The sequence below is a fragment of the Prionailurus viverrinus genome, chromosome A2 (assembly GCF_022837055.1).
Source record: "Prionailurus viverrinus isolate Anna chromosome A2, UM_Priviv_1.0, whole genome shotgun sequence".
NCBI classification, from domain to species: Eukaryota; Metazoa; Chordata; class Mammalia; order Carnivora; family Felidae; genus Prionailurus; species Prionailurus viverrinus.
This window is the reverse complement of record NC_062562.1, coordinates 150,039,073-150,064,013: the sequence shown is the minus strand read 5'-3', so window position 1 is coordinate 150,064,013 and position 24,941 is coordinate 150,039,073. Positions and strand designations below refer to the sequence as shown.

General features: G+C 41.4%; 1 protein-coding gene and 1 pseudogene across 1 annotated transcript in view; one reads left to right on the top strand and one right to left on the bottom strand.

The window, feature by feature from the left end:
• The window catches only part of EXOC4 (exocyst complex component 4), a 754,902-nt gene that overhangs the window by 283,375 nt on the left and 446,586 nt on the right, over positions 1–24,941 (bottom strand). The window lies entirely within an intron of this gene.
• The window catches only part of LOC125161142 (ATP synthase F(0) complex subunit C2, mitochondrial-like), a 46,623-nt pseudogene continuing 35,356 nt past the window's right edge, over positions 13,675–24,941 (top strand).

Here is a 24,941-nt window from a genome sequence, read left to right as displayed (position 1 = left end):
ATGGGCGATTTATTTTCTGTAATGGGGTAATACTGTTTTTATGATGAAAATGATAATTACGAAAATTATATGGAAATATGAGAAAATATGATGTGTAAGAGGAAAAGCAGAATACAAATTAGTAATGCGGTATTGTACGAATAACTACGCAGGAGGAAAAGGACTGCAGGCTACGGAACTAAGAAAGGCTGGCAGGTTGGAATAGAATGATAATTTTTTTCTTCCTCCACATACTTCATTGGTATCAACACTGTTTTCTCAATGACCTCACAGGGAAGGGAGCCACCATGCAGACTGTGGGGCAATAAACTTGGAGGACGACGAGGCGCCACAGAGGAGGGAGGGCAAGGTATTCAGAGCAAACATCCCACCTTGAGTCAAGAAGTGAAGAAATTACAAATGGGAACATCTGGAGGAGGAGTCTGAGCAGTTCAGCGCATGTGGACACGCAGTGGGGAGGGTAAAAGAGAGAAGGGACGCGTTGTGCCTATTTGTGCAGAAGCTAGCACATAATAAGCATTCAGCAAATGGAACTCAGTGTTGCTGTTAATATGCTGTAACTCCTTTAAAAACTTCTACACAGAAGGCTTACGGATTGCCTCCTATGGCTTTCTAACATCGTGAAGAACTTTCTTCAGCATCTAGTAGGCCTCGTGGTAACAATGCTGGTGAAGAGAGGATCTGTTAGCACCTATTTTCTGGTGGTCTTTGGTCTGATTCTCAGCAGAGGAATTATATTTGAAACAGATTATGTTTATCGAGAAAGGTGTATGGGAGAAATGCAGGGTCAGCCTTTATGCCAAGCTTTTCTTTCTCTAGAAAAAGGATCATTTTCAATAAACATTTACTAATCAGCAACTAAAATACTCTATTTATAAACCTGTGGGAAAATGTGAACTATTCTTCCTTGTTAAGAGCAAGGACATGTATGTAGAGAAAACGAAATCATCAATTCAGTTTCTTTGAGCAGCTTTAGACCTGGATTTTAGAAACAATACTTAGTAACCCTTTTAATTCTAAGAGAGTGAGAGAAAAATAGTCAAATTTAATAATTATTATTAACTGATGGTCTATTACTAATTAGGCACGGGATGTTTTATCATATTTGCTAGGATTAAATGTAAAATAAAATCAAGTTGGATTTTAAAGTGTTACTATACATATTTCATAGTACATCACCTCACAGAATCAATCAATACTGAACATTCATGATGTCTGAACAATTTTAAACATTTTTTTTTAACGTTTATTTATTTTTGAGAGAGAGATAGACAGAGTGTGAGCCAGGGAGGGCCAGAGAGACAGAGGGAGACACAGAATCCAAAGCAGGCTCCAGGATCTGAACTGTCAGCACAGAGCCTGACGTGGGGCTCGAACTCACAAACTGGGAGATCGTGACCTGAGCCGAAGTTGGACACCCAACTGATTGAGCCACTGAGGCGCCCCATGATGTCTGAACATTTTATCACGGTGAAGAACCACAGAAGTTTGCAGTGGTACCACTTAGTCCTCTCTCTGTGACCATTCCTCAAGTGGGGATATTCTCTAAGGTGTCATCCTTAGTAAACTCCCTAGTCCATTTCAACTATTGCCATAGATTCAACCATTACCCAAATATCACAAACGCCCTGATATATACCTCCTACCCTACACGTGAGCTCCTGAGAGGTGTTCCTAACCAATGCACACCCCCTTCGTATCCCATCAGGACCAAACATGCCAAGTTCAAACCTAAACGTAACACCTTTGGCCTGAAGCCCGTTCCTGCTGTCATAGCCTCCCGCACAGAGAAAGGCACTGCCACCTACACAGCTGTCCAAGGCAGAAGTGGAGAGGCCGTCCTAGCCTCCTGCCTCTCTCTTTCACCTCCAGCAGACGGCCCAAGACCTGTCAATTCTGTTGATGAGACGCCTTCATTCCAGCCTGACTCAAATGATCTTAGTTCAAGACCCCATCATTTCTCAACCAACCTGTATAATAAACTATTCTCCTTGCCTTCGATTTTGCCCAGTTCAGAATATCCACTGACACACGACTGTGGGAACTGGAGGTGTGGGGATTCAGTAAGTCTATACAGAGGGCATAGATACTGTCTGGCGTGCTGTCGTTAGGCACCATTATCATTTCCCCCTCCCTTTCCTCCACTGGCTTCTTTACATTTCTGATCATTCTTTGACTTCACTTCCTTCATTGCTCCCCAACTCACGGAGTCCAGACTTACTCTACTCTACAGGCCCCCAGGCTCCAGCCATGGCCCATCCCTTGAGCCTCGTGCTCACCGTGCCCCCACCTATACCTAGCGCTCTCGGGTTCGCTCTGCAAATGTGTGAGAACCTTTCCAATGCTATGCACTCTCTGTACATTTCTCAAGTTAGAGTGTGATTCCTTCCTTGTTCACGGGGAGAAATCCTGGTCATCCTTCAAGATTTATGTAAATGATTGCTATGGTCCAAATGCTCGTGTCCCCTCACATCCATACACTGAAAGCCCAACCCCCGAAGGTAATGGTATTAGTAGGTGGGGCCTTTGGGAGATGATTAGCTTAGGAAAGTGAAGCTCTCAAAAATGGGATTAGTGCTCTTATGAAAGAGATCCCACAGAGTTTTTTCACCCTTTTCCCCAAGGGGTGGTGAGGATACAAAAGTCCGCACCCTGGAAGAAAGCACTCACCCACACTTGCTGGCACCCTAATCTATGACTCCCACCCTCCAGAACTGTGAGAAATTAATTTCTGTTGTTTATAAGCTGCCCACTCTGGTATTTTCTCATAGCAGCCTGAACGGATGAAGACAATGGTACTGTGGTCACAGAGGCCTTCTGGATGTCCCGCATAGAGGTCATTTACTTCCTCTGGTGCATTGCTACAGCACTAATGACATCTTACTAGACCTATTAGACGTTAACATATCTCATTTCTAGAGTCTCTGTTTGTGGTTTAGATGGAATCTAAGCTCATCCTTGAATGTTTGTTAGTATGTTTCCTTACTTAAAAACATCTTATCAAGTATCTGCCATGTGTCATATTCTCGGCTGTGCTAGTGATACAACAAGGAATATTTTCCAGCCCCTGCTTCAGTGAGATCACTTTAAGGTAGGAGATTTTTAAAAGTAAATAGGTACAATGAAGACTATAGAATCGGTCTTGGGAAGAGAGCAGTTTTTTTCAATTTCCTGGTGTCCACGTTCCTAATAGATGAAAGATTGCTATGTTTATAAATTCAGGCCAAAAAGATTCACAACACACAAATAAAGGACATTCTAAGAAGATTAAGCTCTTTGATCTTTGAAAGAGGTGGTCAGCACACTGGAGAAAAACATCAAGAGTATTCCGTAGGATAAAAGAACGTTGTCAGAGTAGGAGGAGTGCCCACATCAGAGAACAGGGAACAGGGTGACACCAACAAAACGTGGGGCCGGATGCAGGCAATGGTGCGGGGTACCGTCTGACAGAGCCAGAGGAAGAGTTCAAAGGTTGAAACAAATTGGAAAACGCTGTCTCTGGTGAAAGACTTGGAAAACTTGCTAAGGGCAACAAAGCATGGTCTGTTGTAGCTCACCTTCCGGGACAACATCCCATGAAGCTAACATTTATTTGCTGAGCAAAGTCGTCCATGACTTCTCTGGGTCTCTCTCTCCCTGCCAAAACCAACCAAACAGAACTCTGATGGCTATAGACCGATGTCTGTCTCCCCCTAAAATTCATATAATAAAACCTAATCCCCCCCCCTCCACCCCGCCCCAAACAAGCCAACAAAAACCTAATTCTCAATGTGACAGTATTTGGAAGTAGGGCTTTGGGGGAGGTGATTAGGTCCTGAGGGTAGAGCCCTTACGAATGGATTAGTGTCCCTGTAAAAGAGACCCCAGAAATCTCCCTTGCCCCTTCTGCCATGCGAAGGTCCAAAGGACGGCAGCCATCTATAAACGAGGAGAGAGACTCTCACCAGACATTTAATGTGCTGGTGCCTGGTTCTTGGACTTCCCAACCTCTAGAACTGTGAGAAATGAATGTCCCTGTTTACGCAGTCTCTGATATATTGTTATAGCCGCCCAAATGAACTAAGACAGCCTCTCATTCTGTACTTACTTTATTTTGCTCCTAAACAGTGACGGTACTTGTAACTACTATTTCACGTCCCTTTCCCCCACTATACTGTAGGCATCGTAAGAGTGTAGACCGCATCCATCCATCTCAACAGCACTAGTGTGTTGGCACAGGGCTGGATGCAGAATAGGTGCTCCACGCGTATTCTGACTGAATGAATCAAAGAATGCACACACACACCAAAAAATGAGCATGTGAAAAAAGCAAACATCTCACAATGATGGGTGCCCATCACCATGGGCAGAATACCACCACTCTGCAAGGTTAGGGGACCTGACCAAACTCACAGAGATGGTGGGCGGCAAAGCCAGCTGTGAACCCAGGACGACTCAGACTCTGGCACCCACGATCCTTCCTCCATTCCTTCTTGATTCCAGAGCTTCCCTTAGATTGCGCTGCAGTGAAAGAAATCAACTAAATGCATACAGGTTACAGAGACCTAAGTGAGTCCCCGGAAATAGGACGACTAACTGGAAGAAGAGATTTTAGATGCTGGTCCTAAAGAAAGTAAGTGAGAAAACTCAGCAGCTACCTTAGAGGAGCAATCCCAAACGTAAGAGGGTAGTTTCAGGGGCTCCTGAAAACACGTTAACACGGAAAGTTAGATGTATTTCACACTTGTGTGTTAAGACAATACGCGAAGACCAGCGTGACAAAAAGAGCTATACAGGGGACTGTGGTTTTGATGGACACGAAGACCAAAGACTAATAAGCACTCAAGCCAAGCTGCTGTTCTATATGGGGTTATTTGCTCACTTACGTCACCCACCCAACTTTTGCTTTCCTGCTTCAATTCAGTCCATGAAAACCAATTATACTTGAATGAAATGGAAACCAAGCAGTTTCTTAGAAGATGTAACACCCTCTTACATGCTGACAAATCAAATTTTGGGGGAGGCAAAGCAGCAAGGAAATTTCAAACTATTTCGGGCAGTGTGTTTTCTCGGGTCTTTCCCTTGCTAACCCTTCCCACCCCGGATATTTGACTAATTGGAACTCTAGATTTCAAGCAGAAGCCTTGAGCTGTAATTTGTTACATCTGCTGCCAAGTGTGACTGGAATCTCAAATGATTTAATTGTAACATTTGGGAATGGCGAACATTAGCGCAATTACAAATAACTACCAGAGAAACGCAAATAAATGTCACTTTGTTGGAAAAGGAGAGAGACAGGATCCAACGTCACGCAAGCAATTAAAGGTGCTTTTGTGTCCGTGAAATACACTGGCCTTCCAAATATTTGCATGATCTTCAACGAAACAAGAAACTCAAAGGATTCAGTGGACCAGCTCAGGGGAAAAAATTACTTTCTGTGTGATGGACCTCCTTCATGCTATTACACATGTGTGGGTGCAAAGTACAAATGACTTCTCCAAGTGGTTTGACTTTTGCATGTCAATAATCTCTGCATTTTCCAAAAACTGGTTTTCTGAGGTGTTTCTGTTGAAAAAGTTCAAAATAAGTCTCTAATTCCCTCACACATCAGCTACTCATCTCACACGTCCCATGCTATCTTATTCTAAAACTGGCCTTCCCACACAATGATGCACCATTGGCATTTCTGCTTTCTCTATATATTCATTCCAGAAGAAACCAGTGATCTAACAATGGTGCTCTGAGTCTCCAGGCAAGCACATAGAACACCAAAATAGCCTAAAACTTCCTTAGGAACTGGTATTCTATTGGACACACTGGAAAAAGCGTCTTAGGCCAATGATTCTTAAACGTATTGGCATCTAAATATGCTTGAAATACAAATTTCCATTAACGCTAATAACAACGGCTCACTATTAAGGGCATACAGAATCCCTAATTTTGGGGACAGTGGGAGGCAGAGGCAGTAAAGAGAAGCCTATGTGTTCTGAATCCCCACATAATTCTAACACACACTCCCTTCTCTACAGATGACTAGAAAATCACAGCATTAGGCCTGGTGGCTTTCCTTCACTTCAGCTAAATTTCTGGAGATCTCATTTTGGTCTCAGAGGCTTATCTGTTTAGTTTTCATGGCAAGAAAATCCACTGGCAAAGAAAAAGCTAACTTACATTGAGAGAGGCCAAGAAGGGAGGGCAAAAATATGTTCAACAAGTGACTGGGATTTTTCATTATTTACCGAACCTCAAGGTACTGTAGAAAGGGAACTAATCAATGTGGAAAAAGAATCTATCCTTGATATGATATTAACATACGAGATTCTGCTCGGTGCTTAAACTAGGGAATTTTAGACATAATATTATCCCTTTGAAGTCTGACCAGATCAAATTACTTATGACATAGATGGAACAAAACTCAAAACAACGAATTCACATTTTGAGAATTCTTCAGTCTGATTAATACATAAAGCCTTTTAATATAGGCTACCGTCCATCAGGATCCAGAGGCATGGATAAAATTATAAGGCAGGCCATCTGGAGGAAATCTCTCTCCTTTTCATCACCCCTTGGACTTCACTGAAGTCTATCGGCCAAGGCAGGGATTCCCAGAACGAAGAGCATGACACTAGGCTCTTCTGATTTTGATGTCCAAGTGATGAAGATCCCCCAAATTGCTACCACAATGAATCATCTTTACTGACGTAAGATGGAAGTATGTCATACCTGTGAGAACAGCTATCATACCTAAAGCCAACTGTCCTAGCTGCTGTCATGTTGTCCTTAAGCTGTCTAGCAAAAACACTGAAGTTTAGTACCCTTGTGCGGAAAATCGCTAAAATAGCAAGCCTGAGAAGGGCTTGCTTGCAAAGTTGGCCTTTGGCTAGTACTTGGAAAGTGTTCTCACCTTTCTCTAAACGATAAGGTTTGCTGCGCCTACATTGTTGGTACAAACAATGTGGTTTATGCGAAACACTTGGCTTTCCTTCTCGGATCCTGAAAATTTGGTATATATGCTAGGCAGAGGGTGTCTAGGTGCCCAACTGACCAGTCCCTGACTGAATCTCTCATACGCATTGTTGCATTTTTGTTGCTGCGAGAAGGGTGTGCTCTGTGTGATCCCCCTCAGGGGAGGGAGAAAGCATAAGAAAGCCAGTGCATGAATTCCTATAGACCTCACTTGTGCTCCCCACCCCCCCTTATCAGCCAAATGTGTATCCTTACTGTAATAAATTTCAGCATGGGTACAACTACATGCTGAGTCTTTCTAGTGAATCTCCGAACATGGCAGTGACCTTGGGGACCCTCTAATGAAACTATGAAATGACTTCCCAATCTGGGGCTTTCCAACTGGGACTTCCCAATCACATGGTGTCTCTCATCACAAGGGCTCGCTCATTGGTAGGCTTCACATTCTCTCTTGAAGCCTGTCCTAGTTTATACATAAAGTGTATTAACAAAAAAAAAGTCATTATAGACCTCTAGGATCAATCTTCTTGAGGTCTTCCTTCAAAAATATACAATTTTATTTTTATTTTTTTGAGAGAGAAAGAGCACAGGAGGGGGAGAGAGGGAGGGGGCAGAGAGAGAGAGAGAGAGGGAGAGAGAGAGAGAGAGAGAGAGAGAGAGAGAGAGAGAGAGAGAATCTTAAGTAGGCTCCACATGGAGCCTGATGCAGGGTTCAATCCCATGACCCTGGGATCATGACCTGAGCCAAAATCAAGAGTTGGACACTCAAACAACTAAGCCACCCAGGTGCCCCAAAACCCTAATTAAAAAAATTTCTTTAGGGGCGCCTGGGTGGCGCAGTCGGTTAAGCGTCCGACTTCAGCCAGGTCACGATCTCGCGGTCCGGGAGTTCGAGCCCCGCGTCGGGCTCTGGGCTGATGGCTCAGAGCCTGGAGCCTGTTTCTGATTCTGTGTCTCCCTCTCTCTCTGCCCCTCCCCCGTTCATGCTCTGTCTCTCTCTGTCCCAAAAATAAATAAACGTTGAAAAAAAAATTAAAAAAAAAATTTCTTTAATGTTTATTTATTTTTGAAGGAGAGAGAGACAGAATGCAAGCAGGGGAGGTGCAGGGATAGAGGGAGACACAGAATCTGAAGCAGGTTCTAGGCTTCGAGCTGTCAGTACAGAGTCTGACACGGAGCTTGAAGTCACGAACTGTGATATCATGACCCGAGCCAAAGTCAGATACTTAACTGACTGAGCTACCCAGGCACCCCAAAACTATAATTTTAAACAAGTGACTTTCTGAAGAAAACCAATTCAGGTTGACTGACTAATCCAAAGTATTGATTTTGGTAGTAGACACCTAAGGACAGGTAGAAAGATGTTAGTTCAGTAAGTGATGAGTAAAAAGTATTTTGTCTACTGTCCTTTTAATATTTTTTATAAATAATCTCTACACCCAATGGTGAGGCTTGAACTCATGACCCCAGGATCAAGAGTTGCATGCTCTACTGACTGGGCCAGCCAGGCTCCCTCTAGTAAAACATATTTTGGAGTGACACAGGCTTTGCAGTGCCTCTGCTCATATGACAAGGGCAGTTCCTAGATCTGCAAATAATGGGGTTGCCCTAGCACAAAAAGAAGGCTTAAGAGAAATACCCATAGGAAGGGAAAATCTACTGGTCTCCTAGCCTCTGAAGTTTCCTCTTTTTCAGCATGAGATCAGGGAGCAAAAAGTTAACGGGCTATTCTAAATCTAAAAGACTAAAATTTCAATCAGGATGTAGACGCTGCAGTTATGTGGTGATGTCTTGTAGGCTAGAAAATAATAAATATTCTCTCTCGTTGCTGGGTTTTCTTGCTGAATCATACAGATTTTGGACCTTGCCTCAGAATAGGAACAGTTATGTTGACTTGTCGGTAAGGAGCCGTTGAGAGGCTAACTTAGGCTGCATACTTGGTTTGATCCTGTGAGGGGCAAAATAGCTCAAACCACCATTATTTTTGAGAAGAACAATTCAATACATAAAGGTCCGGAAAGATATATCGTTATCATTTTACCGAGAGACATTTCAGTGTATGTGAATTTCAAAACCAATTCACAAATTATTAAATATCTTACATATCTTGCCTTTTATCTTCAAAATACATAATGTTTTACACTGACAATCAGAATAGCCTAGGGGAAATTCTTCAAAGTCAAGTTGGATTTAAATGATATTTGGAAGAAATATGGAAGGAGGGCTTAAGGAAAACATGAAGAATTGGCCACTGAAATTTTGCAATTGAAACATAATGCTTTTGAACTTTCTTTCTTTCTTTCTTTCTTTCTTTCTTTCTTTCTTTCTTTCTCTCTCTCTCTCTCCCTCCCTCTTTCTTTCTTTCTTTCTTTCTTTCTTTCTTTCTTTCTTTCTGTCTTTCTTTCTTTCAGATAGTGTGTGCATGCGAGCAGCAGACAGGGGTAGGGGCAGAGGTAGAGACAGAATTTTAAGCAAGCTCCACCAACGAGGGTTCAATCACCCTGGGATCACGACCTGAGCCGAAATCAAGAGTCGGACGCTCAACTGACTGAGCCACCCAGGTGCCCCGACATCAACTTTTTTATATCACTATGTTATGCATGGTGGTCTTCAGGGATGGGAGAAAGAAAAGCATCCAGGTACGGTGAACCAAGTCAGTAGAGAACCACCATCTAGAAATGGAAGAGGCTCTCTTTGCCACTTTTTACTCTTCTCAGATGATCCCCAATCCACGTCCTGGCTTAGGATAAAGGTCAGCAGAATGTTACTTACCATTTATTCTTTGTGCTAAGTCTATAGCTGTCTGTATTCTAGACTACGTTACCTTCTATAGTAATTGCACCTCAGTGTGTTCATTGCAATGCATTCCAATATTATATAAAAGTAAAAAATGAGAGGTCTTAAAGCAGTAATAACATTTCAGAAATGGGATCATTAGCAAGTTGGAGTTAACCTGACTTAAGGACTTGAAGAAGTCTCGGACCTTCAGAGAGACAAAATGCTACCGCACGATTCACTACATGCATCTAATTTATGTCACTTCTACCACGGATGTAGAGATGTAGATGGTTTTCTAAATGCTGCTTGAAACGACCTATCTTTTGTCTTGACATCCCTGAGTCGTAACATGCCCCCGGTGTGATTGCACTAGGGTCACGTCCTTCTCCCTGGAACTTGTTTTCTTCTCTCCTTCTCTTCAGATCCTTCGTTTGGGGCTCTCTCCAAAATGCTTCAGTGAGCCCCTCTTTAGAAAAGAGAAAATTCCGCGCTGCCTTCTACGAACCATGGTAGATAAGTTGCTGTCAGTCTGGCTGCTGAATGAGGAATCATGGGAAAGGTGAGTTGCATCTCCGCAACTTTGAAATTTTTTGGCAACAGATAACGAGGTTTCCGCATTCTCTCCGAATTCCCTCTGTATGAAGCTGTGTGTATTGTTATAGTCCTATTTGGCTGAGGTTGCTTTTTCAAAAATGAGCACTGAATTACGGAGCTACCAGAAAATCTTAGGAACGTCAACACTGAATGCAAGGCCTGCTTTTACTGGAAAGCAAACTCCCTGGCACAGAACCAAGTACCTCCCTCGCCTCACATGCATTTAACTCAGCCTTCGGCAGAGAGGCGCCATAGCTCAGCGGGTCAGAAACACACGAGGGAGTGACGCGGGCAGTGAGAGGGGCCATGCTGGGTAAACCGCTGAAGGAATCTACGCCTCAATTAGCCAGGCAATAATATTTTGAATTTAAAAACTGGAATATTTCTTCGTTTACGGTAAAGCTTTACGGTTATACAGAACTACCAAAATAACTGAAACTCTCTCCGTAACTTGGAACTGGCAATTATTCTAACTAAAAAAGAAGAGCTTTGATATGGCTAAGACAAAATCGTGGAAAATCAACCCACTTAGGATTTTCCTAGATGGGTTAAAAAGCTTAAATACATACATACATACATACATACATAAATAAATGAATGAAGGCCGTGAACTGGAACAGCCTTCAAATAAATCAAGTTCACGTGTAATGTGAGAAACATTTTCTTAGTATTTGCTACCTTATCATGAATTGTAGAGCAACCGCATGCCTCTCGGAAGGCTGAGATATGCTTTTAAAACAGCTTTCCCCGCCCTATTATAACAGAAATTTTCTATTAGCATAATTGGAACACATGGAACAGTAAGAAATAAATACATTCATTCCACAAATATTTACTGAAGGGATACCCTCTGGCAGACACTAGACACAAAACACACAACGGTGAAAAAGACCACCGTGAGTTCTTTCTCATATAGCTTCCGTTTTAGAGGGAGAGACCATCAAAAATCAAGTAAACAGATCAAGAAAACAATGTGTTCTGTGATAAGCACCTCAAATTTACCACCCACCCCCCAAAACCCCTCAAAAAACAACAGATAAAGATTAACAGGTGGCAATGGTTCTAAAACAAACCCCTGAGAATATTCTGGCCCATATTATTAAAGTCCTTTTATAGATGTTGAAATGCTTGTTTTTATAGTTGTAATCCTATGCCACTTTATTTACAGTTATCTTTCCTTTAAAGTTCTCTCATGAACATTTTCTATATTGTAATACATGCCTAATGAGTAAGTTTCAACAAAATTTTCTTAATGTTTAGTTATTTTTGAAGGAGAGAGACAAAGAGTGTGAGCAGGGGAGGGGCAGAAAGAGAGGGAGACACAGAATCCGAAGCAGGCTCTGGGCTCCCAGCCGTCAGCACAGAGCCCGATGCGGGGCTTGAACCCACAGACCGTGAGATCATGACCTCAGTCAGACGCTCAATGGACTGAGCCACCCGGGCACCCCATGAATACAAGTTTAATAACAGTTTTCTGTTATTTTTAAAACACGGGGTAGAAGATACTTTCTCTGTCAGCTCATTCAATCTTCATAACAAATCTGTAGGATAGGTACTTCTATTATTCTCATTTCATGGATTAAAAAAATAAAAACTAGAAAGTTTAAGTAATTTATTGAAGAGATATAGTTAATTTGGAGCATAGCTAAGATTCAAACCAGGTGGATGCAATCGCATCGAAGCTCTTGTCACAAAAGGAAACTAAACTGCCTTAATGGTTGTATAATATTCCATCACTCTTATTTGGTACTTGGTACACAAACTTCTTATAGGATAAAAAATGAAAACCACAAAGACAAAACATATGGAGGACAATTGAAGCAACAAACACATTTTTTTAAAAAAGCAGAGAAGCAGAAAAAAGCTTCCTTTGCAATTTCTAAATAAAATGGGTCTAGGGAGAAGCAGAAAAATGAGCTTTCAGAAATTATCCCCTTGGCAAATTTCTAAACATATCTAATCCAGAAGTGATTATGTATTTAGAATAACTTTTTTTTAAGTAAAGGAACAAACGCTTATTATGTACTATTTTCTCCATGAAAGCGTCAGCTAGAACCTTCCAAACACTTGGGATCATGGACAATAAGCAGCCAAGAATGCAGCCACCAGATGTGTGTGGGCTTAGCTGCATTTGCAATGCCTTGGCCTCAGCTAATCTAAGAGGTACACGGAATCTTCTGGGGGCCCTGACACAGTCTCACAAAGACGCCAGACCCATATCACCAAGCAGGAAGTTGTACACAGAGAAGGCGTTCCCACATGAGGCAAGCCACATGCGTGGTGGAATAACAGAAGACCGTTTGTAATAGTAAAAATAAGTAACCGCTCTCACCGAAGCTCTAGTTGTAACTTAAGGAGGCATCTGTGCTCAGTGCCTTTGGGGGCATGTGTTTCATTCGATACTCCCCCACCCCACACCCCAGCGACACTATCATTACTTAGATTTGGAGTTCACGGAGTAAAAACCATGCTTCAAACACTTCATCTTCCCCTAGACAGTCTTTTTATCAAGCCCCAAGTAAAAATTGAGATGTAATAAAAGAGTTCAGAGCTTGTGCTTTGAAACTGGACTGTCCTGGATTCAAATCTTGGCCCCGTCAGTCACTTCTGATTTACAAACCTGGACGGGAGGCACAGAGTTGATGATTTCCTGTATCCGGGTAATCCTCTAGGATGCTTTCGACGTAGAAGATGTTCGATAAATAGCTTCATGGTATATTCTTGCATACCTACATTTTCTGTGTATATTTAACAAGATCTAATTTTCTTCTACATTTTTTTTTTTTTTTTTGCCTCTAGGAAATATGTACCTGGCAGATGTTTAACAGCTATATATCAGCAGTGAATGAAATGATGTTGGTACATAATCTGCTTGTAAAGTTTATAAAGTGCTTTGGGCTGACAGAAACGGTGCAAATGAAGACTGCAAATGGACATAAAACATAAAATAGCTCTCTCACTTTCCTCCCTAGATTTATCTCTCCCAAACCAGGGATTCCTCTGTTGTTGTTTTTCCCCTCTTCCCCTAAGAGGCAGACACAGCAACCTCATTTGCAGCAGGGCAGAAACAGGGTGGCTCTGATGTATTCAGGACTTCCAGCACCGGGGGCACAAAAACGTCAAAGGAGCGCGAAACCAAACAGCAGGCCAATCCACTTACGGAGGCCCAATAAATAGACAGTAATCCCTGCCAATTACGGCCACAAAGAACAACGTCCAAGGTATGGCCCACACTGGCAGCCACGAGATTTTGAGTTACTTCACGGTGTTTTAAAGGACGACATCCGATTTCCACAAAGATCCTGTTTCTGGGAGAAAATTCATTCGCTGTCCTCCTCGGGAGCTTTGATACATGACATGTCGCAGCGCTTTGAGTGGGCTTCTGCCAGGGGCGCAAAAACCGATGACACGAAAACAGGTACCAACAATGGCACAGCTGCTAATGGGTACGCTGAAATCAATGCCTATTCTTCCCGTGCCGTGGTGAGAAGCCCCTCGGACTGCTCTAAAACAAATACGGCTTAATTTCATTTCCTGCCTGGCTTTGTGTAATTTTGACATGTCCTCAGTCAAACACGACCCAGTCCTTCAATCAGGCCCCATTTTTCTGGAGATGGGAAAACAAGAGGCAGCTAAAGTAATTATTGAAAACTCATAAGCAGCAGCTTCAGCCTAATTACCTTGACTTTCCTTTTTAATTTTTCCATCGATTGTCTCTTGTTAATATACAAGTATTGACCGAGTTGCTGGAGCCTGGCGCTGCTATGATAAGAACAGATGCCGTCGGGAAGCGAGATGCAATTAGGAGGCCCGATACCGTGCTCCTCCTTTTCAGAAGCGCACACGCAGGGCACAGACTTTGGTTGGAGACCCTCTTAAGAGTCACCAGCAGCATCACACGGCAAGCATCTTTGCTCAACGCCTTTGCTGTCTGCTGTGCCTTTGCCACCAGGGGGCAGCTGGGAAAAAGGAAAACAGCCCCTTCTCCCTTTGTTCCTCTTTTGATGTTAAAATGGTGTGTTTCCCCTCTTTTCGGCACATATTCTGCTAGAACTCCCAGGTCAGCAACTCCAGGGGGGACGAGCAACCCAGGAATGAAGGTGACATCCTTTCGAGCTACACGTGTTGCCTTTTAAATGCTGTTGTGTTTAAAGTCTCAACTTGAAAATAACGAAGCAATGCTGGATGAGTGGTCCTGAATATTAATGTATCCTTCACAAACACTTGGAACAGTTCCTGATTCCTTTGTCAGGGAGAAATGTGAAGCGTTTTTTGCGGTAAAATATAAAACCCGTTTTAAAAATAATTAGTTCTTAAAGGACTTGCAACTTTTCGATTTCTCATATACCTACGTGTTCTAGAACAGTAGTGATATGTGGTAGGTTGAGAGTCTTAAACTGCTATCAAGGTGTACTCACTACAAGCAGACACAATTTTTTTTTTTTAATTTTTTTTTTCAACGTTTGTTTATTTTTGGGACAGAGAGAGACAGAGCATGAATGGGGGAGGGGCAGAGAGAGAGGGAGACACAGAATCGGAAACAGGCTCCAGGCTCTGAGCCATCAGCCCAGAGCCTGACGCGGGGCTCGAACTCACGGACCGCGAGATCGTGACCTGGCTGAAGTCGGACGCTTAACCGACTGCGCCACCCAGGCGCCCCAAGCAGACACAATTTAGTAATGTTCTGTGGAATTCAGTTTTCTAGGAGCCAAAAAAAACCTCGGCAAGCCTGGATGTCATGCTGCGTTCTTCTATCTTATCTTTTGAAGCAACTCTAAGAGAAAATCAAGCAGGAGCAGTTACCGGTGCTAAAAAGCAATCACAAATATCTGAAAGGGGGAATTCCCAAAGAATAAACCCTGGCTGCAAATTCTGTTGCATATTCCAGAAAGAAAGGAGCATTCTTAAAGGCTGACAATAGCCATAAACACCAAGTTGGTGGGGCGAAACCCAAGAAGCATTGAGGAGAGCGATAGGAGAAGGAAGCCAATGGATACGAAGGGGAAAAATGAAGGCAAGAAATCATTAAAGAAGAGTTAAAGAATGGTTGGTACACAGAAGAAATGGTGCACCAAGCAGCAGAAGCAGAAGTAGCAGAGGCAGTTTAGGACCCATCAAGTGTATTATGATGACAACAAAGGCACATCAACCATAAAGTGACAAGTCTACAGACTTTGGGGTAGTTAAGTGAAAGGGCAAATGGATTTCTGTTAAAAAACGTCATCAGTTCCTGAGGGCATCACCGTATCAGCTGGTTAAAGACATAAATACATCATCAATCCGGAACAGCAAATGACACAAAATTCATTGGAAGGTACTGAGAAACAAAGTCATACTATAATCGATACAATAGGACAGAACCATAGAAGTACATAATCTGTGTTTAAAGAGACAAGGCTGGGAGAGGACTATAGGAGATAAAGGGAAAGGGAGACAAAAAAAGAAAAAAAAAAAGTAATCTTCCAGGAACTGAACTATAGCTCTTATTAACATCCTAGACGTGGTACAACAGAAGAAGCTATGGATTTGTTGTCACGTGACCTGGATTGAAATCCTAGCTCCACTATTTACTATGTATGTGATTGTTTCAACCAGGATTATTTTACCTACAAATAATAGGAAACTGACTAAAAGTTGTAAACAATTTCATTGTAACAAACAGAAACCACTCTGGTTATTTTAAGCAGAAAGAGATTTAATGTAAAAAATTTGGTGCTTACAGTATCATAGAGAGAGGTGGTGTAGTTGGGTCAAAGCTGGATTTCCAGGAATTATCCCAAAATAACACTTAAAGAATTGACACACCAGAGGAACTATTACACCTGTCACTCACCAGGAAAGTGAGGGATTAGGCTCCAATGATCTCTCCATAAACCTGAAACTGTTCAGTGACTTTTAATACTGTTGCAAAAATATCAACACCTCCATACTTGCTCTCAGAAAACATCCAAGCAAAAAAACAAAAACAAAAACAAAAATAAAAAAAACATGGCACAAGAACAGACACTCAGATCAATGGAACGGAATAGAGAACCCAGAAATGGACCCACAAACGTATGGCCAACTAATCTCTAACAAAGCAGGAAAGAATATCCAATGGAATAAAGACAGTCTCTTCAGCAAGTGGTGCTGGGAAAACTGGACAGCGACATGCAGAAGAATGAACCTGGACCACTTTCTTACACCATACACAAAAATAAACTCAAAATGGATCAAAGACCTCAATGTAAGACAGGAAGCCATCAAAATCCTCGAGGGGAAAGCAGGCAAAAACCTCTTTGATCTTGGCCGCAGCAACTTCTTACTCAACACATCTCCGGAGGCAAGGGAAACAAAAGTGAAAATGAACTATTGGGACCTCATCAAAATAAAAAGCTTCTGCACAGCGAAGGAAACAATCAGCAAAACTAAAAGGCAACCAACAGAATGGGAGAATATTTGCAAATGACATATCAGATAAAGGGTTAGTATTCAAAATCTACAAAGAACTTATCAAACTCAACACCCAAAAACCAAATAATCCAGGGAAGAAATGGGCAAAAGACATGAATAGACACTTCTCCAAGGAAGACATCCAGATGGCCAACTGACACATGAAAAAATGCTCAACATCACTCATCATCAGGGAAATACAAATCAAAACCACAATGAGATACCACCTTACACCTGGCAGAATGGCTAACATTAACAACTCAGGCAACAACAGATGTTGGTGAGGATGCAGAGAAAGAGGATCTCTTTTGCATTGTTGGTGGAAATGCAAGCTGGTGCAGCCGCTCTGGAAAACAGTATGGAGGTTCCTCAAAAAACTAAAAATAGAACTACCCTACAACCCAGCAATTGCACTACTAGGCATTTATCCATGGGATATAGGTGTGCTGTTTTGAAGGGACACATGCACCCCCATGTTTATAGCAGCACTATCAACAATAGCCAAAGTATGGGAAGAGCCCAAATGTCCATCGACGGATAAATGGATAAAGAAAATGTGGCATATATATATATATATATATATATATATATATATACACGCATATATATACACATACATATATACACACAATATGGTATTACTCAGCAATCAAAAAGAATGAAATCTTGCCATTTGCAACTACGTGGATGGAACTGGAGGGTATTACACTAAGTGAAATGAGTCAGTCAGAGAGACAAAAATCATGTGACTTCACTCACATGAGGACTTTAAGAGACAAAACAGATGAACATAAGAGAAGGGAAACAAAAATAATATAAAAACAGGGAGGGGGACAAAACAGAAGAGACTCATAAATATGGAGAACAAACTGAGGGTTGCTGGAGGGGTTGTGGGAGGGGGGATGGGCTAAATGGGTAAGGGGCATTAAGGAATCTACTCCTGAAATCATTGTTTCACTATATGCTAACTAATTTGGATGCAAATTTAAAAAAATAAAAAATAAAATGATGTTAAGATTAAAAAAAACAAAAAAAAAAACAAAAACAGAAAAATAAATAAATAAATAAAACAAAAATCAGCCTTCACCTCAGTCCCCCCCTTACAAATACGACATGAATGCATCTCACAGGAAGAACCTCATTTGTCACCTAAATTCTGCTGCAAGGACACCAGGAAATATAGTCATGGAGGCACACTACCTTGGAATGTTCTCTGAGCACCAAGCTACCAGATTCACAAGCAGACTGAACAATAAGGATAGAAATTAGAATCCATGACCAGAATCCCAAAGGCAAGGCAGTTTCAGAACTGGTTAATTCAGTGGCTCTCCAATATCAAGGACTCATGGTTTTTCCATTTTTCTACTCTATTCTCATCAGAAGCTTGTCCCTTTTTGTTTGCAAAATGGCTGCCACAGTTCCAGGTAACTCATGTACCTCTGACATTGCTGACAGAAACAAACAGGGCTATTTCTTCATATTAGCTTCCAGTCAGAGAAAACCTTACCCAAAATGCCTCAGTAGGCCCTCTCTCTATCTGCTGACCAGAACTGTATTGTTTCTTCGCAGCCTAGACCACCATTTGCAAAAGAAACAGCATTAGCATGACTGGCCTAGACAAATCATGTTGCACCCGGACGCAGGAGAAAGGACCTTTCCCTCAGCAGATCACCTTGCAGAGTGCAACCCCAACAAAATTAGCATTTGACAAAATTAGCTAGGAAGATGGGGGTGGGTATGGGGCAGGAGGCAATGAACAGATTAGGCAAGTTGCTCATAACTCACTCTCAGTGGCTCACTTTCCTCAATTCGAACGTGAGGATGCTAATATCTGCCTACTCAGCTAAGAGGAGCATCATGCCAAGGTAACATGCGCCTGTGATCTGACAGGACCATCATTCCCGGAAGATCACAGGAAGTGCCATATAAAGACTTCTGCAGACAATGCCGGAGACCATCATTACTATGCAAGGGGGAGTGTGAAGGAGGAGACTTCTGTTCTCACAAAGTACTACCCACTCCAAACAGTGTTAATCAAAAGCGCAAATAATTGCCTTGAAGGAAAGCCATTTGCTGAGATGTGTTTCTGAAGCGTTTTATATTGTCGTTATGGGCAAGACGGCTAGAGCCTACCTGAAGAAAGACGACCAATAAACCATGAAATGTCCTTACAGTTGGAATATTGCCACAGAACTTTTTTGTGCTGTTTCTGACAGAGACTCTCTTGAGCCGTATCACTACGCTGATGAAGCAACTATGTCTGTGACGCATATCAACCACTATTGCAGCAGGTGATAACAGATAGGGCTTACTATTAATGCGCATGCTAACACCCATCCAGGCTTTTACGTATAAAATGTGCGGCTAATTGCAAATTTCATAGGCCTGGGTTTTCAAAGAGTCATATGCTTACCTGTTGCTTTCAGGGTACAATCTAAGCCATATAAATTCCTCCTGCCAAATTCACACTTTTACGTACACTCAGTGGAATTTCATTTCACATAGTTATGTGAGGGTAGCAAGGGTGACTGCTTATTAATATGCTTATAGTATCTTTCTGCTTGCCAAAGTTAATTCACTGAATCAAATCACATTATAATACGAAATATTATTATATAAATGATCTCATAAATTGATGAAACTTTTCAAAGGAACTTCCCCTAATATCCTCATTTATTTACTCTCAGTTTCATTACGTTAGAATCCCTACCTTCAAATACTTAGAGCCATTATATAGGAGTTACAGTTCTCTGGTAACATTAAGGATGCAATTATATAAAATGGCTATACCTGGAATCTTGTCATGCTATTATGAAAATGCTGGGAAAAACTCTGACTTGTAGAATAATAGGATAAAGAAGTGGGCGATGGGCTAGATGGGTGATGGGTATTAAAAAGGCACTTGTTGTGATGAGCACTGGGTGTTGTACGTAAGTGATGAATCACTGAATTCTACTCCTGAACCCAATAACTCAATGTTAAGTAACCAAAATTTAAAAACATACAATAAAAAATAAGTTGATAAAGAAGACATACAGAAGGTAATTTGTTATTATGGTAGTAGCTTTGTAATGCATACACTTGACTAAGCTAAACTACGTTTCCTTGAATTCTCTTCCCTGTGTGTTTCCAGTTAGGGTGGGCTACAAAAGACGTTCTTGCTTGAGATTTGAAGGATGGGAGTGACCCAGTACTGACTGTGCTCTACAGACTCAAGAGGTTGGGGTCTTACTGTTGTTTCTGGTTCCTTGTTACTGTCCTTGGCCTTGAGCTGTTCCACCTTCCCCTGGCCCTCCCGCAGCCTCCTGGATGGCCTATGCCAGGTATGTGTTTAGCTCAGTGATGTGGAGGCCAACTCCTCCTGTAGGCCACTCATATCATCGGGGATGGAGAGAGTGAGAAGTGACACTAATTCCAGCCCATTCTCATGGGTTCTAGCTTGTCCTGGCTCTCCCTCGCTGGCTATCTCTCCCTCCTCCTTCCTGTATGCCCCTCAGTCTTCAAGTTTTAGCGTGGGCTGTGTTTAACCAGAGCCCATGATTGCGTAAGGCCAAGTTCTCACAACAAATTTTTCCTTATATGTGTCTTTATATGATACACCCACAAACCTACCTGTGTTTCTGCTTTTCTAATTGAACACCAGGTTTAATGCCATAATTAATTTGTTGGAATATCATTCCATGGCCTACTGCCCATAAAAATCTTTATTTTGAAGAGAAATGACTAAAAGTAAGCTTTAAGGTCCTATAACCAAGTAATTGACGAATGTGTGAATCATCAAGAAATGGACAGATAAGGCTTACAAAGTCAAGAAAGATTCCTACACATTTAAGAGAGGTTCAAAGCTAAGTTTTAGTATAAAAGCTAACCCTCAATTATCCCCTAAATTTGGCTTCCAGACTTATTCTCCAGTCAGTCTAGAAAACTCTGCCACTGATATATTTGAAATTTTGACTTTTCAAAATATACACACTAGAGAAAATTATAAAATGAAGATAACAAAAAGTATGTTAAATATATAGATCTCTATATAAGGGGAGGGTAACGGCTGCATCTACTGGGCAAAAGGGTTACTAATAGGAGTCTTCCAAAGAATATTAATTATTATTATGGCAAATATTCATATATAGGATTCTGCAATGGAAGTCACTGAAAATTTATGAGTTTTAGATGTAACATTTTACCACCACCACATATAGGGAAGACTGTGATTACATAACCTTGTACGAATGAGGAAACTAAGAGATAAATAACTTTCCCAGTATCACCTAACAGGAAAGTGGCAGAACAAGGCATTTCACCAACTCTGAGATTCCTACTCTCATGCTACAACTTTGAAAACTTATACAAAATGTTTCGAAACAGAAATACTCCTTATAAAATTCAGTTACCATACAATGCCTCTCTGTCTTATCTCAGTTCCTCCTCTCAGGGTCCCTAACTAAACCTAACCTAATCATCTAGGTGTAACCGGTTTTCACCAATCACAGTGTAAGCTTCCTGAGGTCAGGCCCATAACTTTTTCATGACAACTTCCAGACACTTCCGAGTAATATGCATTTAGTCATGGTTTTTGTGAATCAGTGGTTTGTGGTCCTTAAGTGGTATCCGGTGTAAAGCCTCTTAATGGCATAGACCATATCTTCTGCTTCCTAGCATCGTCTCAACTGTACACAATGCTTTGCAAAAAGTAGGTACTCAGTAAAGCCCTATTAATTTTAATAGTCAACTGGCTCCTTAATCTGGCAACACATAGCTGAAAATAGATACAAACCCCAAATTTTTCACCTAGAGAATTTACAGAAAGGATATGCAGACCCATTCACCAAATGGCTTAACTATACCACAAAGGGGGGGGTCTATCCTGAAGCTTAAAGGTCATTTCAGAACAATTCCAAGAAAATATTATAAACAATGGGTAGATGAACAGAACTTGCTCTGATTCAAGGAAGCAATGCAGGTTAAAAATAATAAAGATTTCAAAAGAATTGTGATAAAAGTATACATTCATTGTGAAAAAGAGAAGGTAGACTGATGTCATGAAGTTCAACGTTGTCCTTTCACAGCATGTCTTTTGTTGCCCTCTTAGAAAAGCATAGTCCTACACTATGGTGGGTATTCTTAAAAGGCAGTAGAGGGAGGAATATGAGGTTTCAGGCCACCACATTTAATTTGCGTTTCTATTACCCTTTATAGTTTAGATTGCAATTGTGGATCTCAGTTCAAAGTTTTCTTTTCAGTCTCCAGTTGGGCCAGTTAGTTTCATTCTCTGCCAGAGCTATGAACTTTCAAAATAAGCTATCTATTTTATTAAAAGTTCTACACATACAGGGGCGCCTGGGGGGTTCAGTCAGTTAAGCATCTGATTCTTGATTTCAGCTCAGGTCATGATCTCACTGTTGGTGAGCTCGAGCCCCGCATGGGGCTCCGTGCTGTCAGTGTGGCGCCAGCTTGGGATTCTTTCTCTCTGCTCCTTCCCTGCACACATGCAGTCTCTCTCTCAACTTAAAAAAAAAAAAAAGTTCTCCATGTATAAAGGAAAATCAGAGCATCTTCATGTCAGTTAGTTGGGGTAGAATTAAAAGGAGTGGAAGTAACAGCACAACTTGGACTTGGAAGGGAGCTTAGACATGCTGGCTGCTACATACAGCAGCCCATCTGCAGCATCCCTGGACATGTCAGTAACATCATCCTCAAACCGGAAGAAGCTAATAGTGGAGACAAGTTCTAATAATTTCTACTTGCAAAAAGGTTTTATAGCGAATCACTGTGATGTACACCTGAAACTATTAAGATAATATGTCAATTATACTTCAAAAAACAAAAAAAGATAACTTCCTAATTAAAAAAAAAAAGCATTTAAGTCCTGTTCTTTGAAAATAATGTTCTTAAGACACTAAAAATACGTTTCCAAAATTATCTATGCAAACAGGTCATGGTAACTGGAACAGCTCGGCTTTTGCAGGCATGCAGCGTCCATTAGTTAATCTCTAAAGAAGGCTTTGGGGAAGGAAGTTCCAACAGCAAGAAGGTATCAGTTTGTCATTGCATTATCCACACCTTCAAGTATAAAACTCATTCTGCTAAAAGAATTCTTCTTGTCTTTTAAAATGTTGCACTAAGCATGGTAGTGCTTCCCAGCAATGCTAACCACAAAGGTAATGATGCTGTACATTTAATTTTTCCAGCCTCCGTGTGTCTGCCAGCATTATAAATGAGTCATTAACAGTCTCAAATAGATTGACATTGTTTGCTACTGCTGAGAAATCTCATTTCTTTCAAGACAGCAGGAGACAATTTGGGCTTAATAATTGAGGGGCACCAGAAAGCATGCAAAGTTAAAAGAATCTAAAAGCATATTGGTCCAACTTTCTAGGATATTTATTTTGGCACTGAACTCAAAAGCTAAATGGTATATTTCATGAAAAGGTCCAGGCGGGGAAGATAGACTCTAGCCCACAGGAAACATGGGAGTTGTCTCTAATGAGAAAGTGAAAGCCTCATCTTTACCTCATATAATTGAGGCATGCTAAAGAGCAATTTGCTAGACAAGTCCCAGGATGTCCCAGGCCTCACAGTCAGCCACCAGCGGTCCTCTAATGTACAAACACACTCTTGTTAAATGATATCCAGGCAACTAGAAACCTTAAGCTGCTTAATTCCACAACGACTTTGGAAGTCAAGTAACAAGAGAAAGATCCACACAGCCTAGAACTTCTATGGCAAAAACCTACCTTCCTAAGGGATTCAGAGAAAAAATAAATAAGAAGCTTCCTAAGGTAGAACATTTAGATAAGAAAAGGAATGCCAGGAAGAAAAGTTTAGGGGGGCGGGAACAGCTAAGAGCCCAGTTTAGCTGAAGCACAGATTCTTATGGAAGGGTGATGGTGATGGATTTTAAAACGCTGGCAGAGACCTATTATCAAGTGCCTAGACTTGCATAATTGTATTCAATTATAGTCTGTAAGGAGCCATAGAAGGTTTTAAGGGGTAGTGAAAATAATGGAACTGTGACTCTAACGTGCATAGGACACAGTAAAGACCAGCAAGTGAGCCACTGTAATTGTTCATATGCAGCCAGGACAAGATTAATGACTGTGAAAATATTAGAATAGCAAACTGAGGAGTGACTCCTAAAATGGAATCTATAGGATTTAAATAATAACTGGTAGTGATAAAAAGGAAGATAAAATTGAAGACAAATATGGTGCTTGTGGCACAGGTGGCTGAAAAGACAGCAGCGAGAAAGAAAAAAGAAAAAAAAAACAAACCTTAGAGCAAGATAATAGGTTCTTCTTTGGACCTCAGTACCAATGGTACACAGAGGTGAAGATGTCCAGAAGGAGTCTGTCATGAGGAATCTGGGTTTTGGTACAGAGATGGGGTGATGTTACATAACTACAAAGGTAAAAGCAAGGAAAGATCACTGATGTAAATTGTATCGACTAGAAGACCTTCCTAAGTTAATAATTTGGGCAGAAGCAGTATTTTAGGAATAGGAAGGAGGAAGAGGAGGCAAGAGGATAGAGAGAATAAGCAGTCAAAAAGGTATGAAACAAATACGGCGCAAAGGCTCCAACCAAGAATTTATGAGCTTCAGGAAAAGGTTTTCACCTATTTTGAAAGAACCAAAAAGACAAGGAGGACACCTACTGGGGAGAAAACCTATTGGATTTAACCATCAGAAGGTCATTACAATCATCATTAGGACTGGTGGTTCTAAACCCTGGTAACACGTGGGAATCTTCCGGGAAGATTTTTTTAAATTTTCAATGGGGATACTTATCACTGACCAATTAAATCAGAACTTGTCCAGGTGGTGCCCAGGCATATGTAATTTTTAAAAGCTGCCCAGATGATTCAGCCACCGCCAGGGTTGAAAACCACTCTTCCAGACAGAAAGGTGGAAGCGACAATATCAACAAAGAAGAAGAGGAAGAGGGAGAGAAAGATTAGAGCTAGCGAGTAGTGGAGAAAAGGAGCACAGTCTACTCTTGGGATAAACTTTGGATAAAAGAGAGGGCAGTATCTTGAGAAGATCTCCGGTCAGCCTTAGGATAGAAAGAGATGAGGAGATGTAGAAAAAGTAACTTCTGGGAATGAAGCGAGGGTTGGAGGGTAGATAGGGGACAATGGAGCAACATTCTGGAAAATTTGGGAGAGGATACAATCAAAGCACAAATGAGGAGCTG